This window comes from Salvia miltiorrhiza, chromosome 5, assembly GCF_028751815.1.
Source record: "Salvia miltiorrhiza cultivar Shanhuang (shh) chromosome 5, IMPLAD_Smil_shh, whole genome shotgun sequence".
Taxonomy (NCBI): Eukaryota; Viridiplantae; Streptophyta; class Magnoliopsida; order Lamiales; family Lamiaceae; genus Salvia; species Salvia miltiorrhiza.
Window position 1 is genome coordinate 52,546,483 of NC_080391.1, and position 2,094 is coordinate 52,548,576.

General features: G+C 37.4%; 1 long non-coding RNA gene across 1 annotated transcript; it reads left to right on the forward strand.

The window, feature by feature from the left end:
• The first annotated feature begins 444 nt into the window (after positions 1-444).
• LOC131025010 (uncharacterized) lies at positions 445-1,807 on the forward strand. Its single transcript, XR_009102049.1, has 2 exons — positions 445-791; positions 1,564-1,807. It is a non-coding gene; the product is annotated as an uncharacterized LOC131025010 (long non-coding RNA).
• The last annotated feature ends 287 nt before the right edge of the window (positions 1,808-2,094 follow it).

Genomic DNA, 2,094 nt, shown 5'->3' on the forward strand with positions numbered 1-2,094 from the left:
GTTTCTCTCTTTCTCCTTGTCGCGGTAGGCAAAATCAGGTTTTCTCTTTCTCCCTGCCACGGTGGAAAGGAAAAATCGAATTCTTTCTCTTCCTGCCACGGTGGAACGGAAGTAACGGGTTCTCTTTCTATCAAGCTAAAGCTATTGAAGTCTAAAGTTCTCTGGCTTTGCCATAAATAATTATGAACGTCTAAAAATCCCTACATCACAGTACATAGAGCTGGTAATACGGTTTTGATTTTTCGATTAAAACCATAACCGAACCGGAAAAATCGGTTATCGATTAATCGAAAATCGGTTTTTACCGGTTAGTTTCTTTGTCGTTAACCAGCTAATCGGTTTAATAGGCTGGTTAACCGGTTTATTTTTTAAATTAATTAATAAATATATATTTTAATATTATAATTCAAAAAATACTTATAATTAAAAATGAAATCACAAATTCACACAAGACTAGGGCTTGTGCCGCGACTTGCTTCTTTCTCTGTTAATCTGTCTGCGCCGCGACCTCCTTCTTTCTGGTTTCTGCCATTCCGGTTCCGGCGATTCCAGCCACCTCCGACATCCCAGCCGCCGCAGCCGCAGCAGTCGCGTTCAGCCTCCCAGGCCCCAGCAGCCCAGGCCACAGGGTCGCACTAGCAGGTCTAGCACCAGCCCATTCCGGCGATTCCAGCCACCGCCGTCTCCCAGCAGCAGCACCTCAACTCCGGCGGCCACACCAGCACGACAAGACACGCCCTTGACTCCGGCGACCACGCCAACACGGCTTCTATAGTTCTACTTCTTGAAAGGTAAGTTTAAGCTTCTTCATTCATAAATTGATGTGAGTAGTGCAAAGTCAGTCACAGTGAATCCAATGCACTGTAAATCTGCAAATCATTGAAATTTTATTGAGTTATTTGATTGTATTTTGAGAGTTTGGTTGATTATTTTAGTAATTTGGTATTGTTTATGTTCGCTATTTGATTTAGTGATTCTCAAATCATCATATTAGCTATTTAGTTATCTGTAAAGCTTATTTCATGTGAATGGATTAATGTTTATATTCACTAATTGATAAGTACGTCTGGATGTGGATGGAAGATTACTAGAATCTAATATTGCTTATGATTTTTTAATGTTGCGAGTTGCTACTGAATGGTAGTGGCTTATTTGAGGTTAAGGAAAGTATAATAGTGATGAACTTGCTTAATTTTGGCATCTCATGATAGGCTCATTGGCATACTTATCATTAATAAATGGGTGGAAATCATGTCTCGACAACAATGTTTAAGATTATTACTCTTATGTTGCACTTGCAACTGAGTCTTTACTTGTGGATATTTGATCTTTTTTCATCAATCTTCTGGACTTTGTTTTTGTTGATGACAATTGATAATTGTTTATTAATAAGAAGTAGAATGAAAAAGAATGAGCTGTGTGTTAAACTCAAAAATGAGACTTCCATGATGAAAGACAGGAATGCAGAACGCTACAATATAAAAAACACCATTATGAATAGTGCAAACAAAGTCAATGCTTCACATATCATTTGGTGACTAACGTTTTATGTTTCTCAATTAGATGGAGAGAGTTGAAGATGGATCACAATCTATCACACAACAAGTTAGTAATAGTCTTGGTCTGCTTGGAATTGAAGACGATGATATGTTTGAGGAAGTTGAAATACGTGAACTCAAAGAAGACGCACGTGAAGAAGATCACAACTTATTAGAATTGTTCTTTTTTTTTTTAATATAAAATTACAAGTCTCTATTAAAAAACATTTGTTCTAAATAATCACAAGTCATGAGTTGGTGGAGTGGATAAGACCCCATTCTTTCTTTCAAATGTCAAGAATTCAAATCCTATTGCTCAAATTCTATAAATTTGAATTTTTTTAAATAAAATTAACCGGTTAATTTGAACATATTGAAAAAATGCGAATTAATCGGTTTGGACCGGTTAACCGTTTAACCGGATCGATTAATTGGTTAACCGATCCATCAACCGGTTTGGTTACCGGTTAGGAAAAGGGCCCTTAACCAATTCCGGTTAACCGGTAAACCGAACCAAACTGATTACCAGCCCTAACGGTAAAGGTTGCAAAAACAT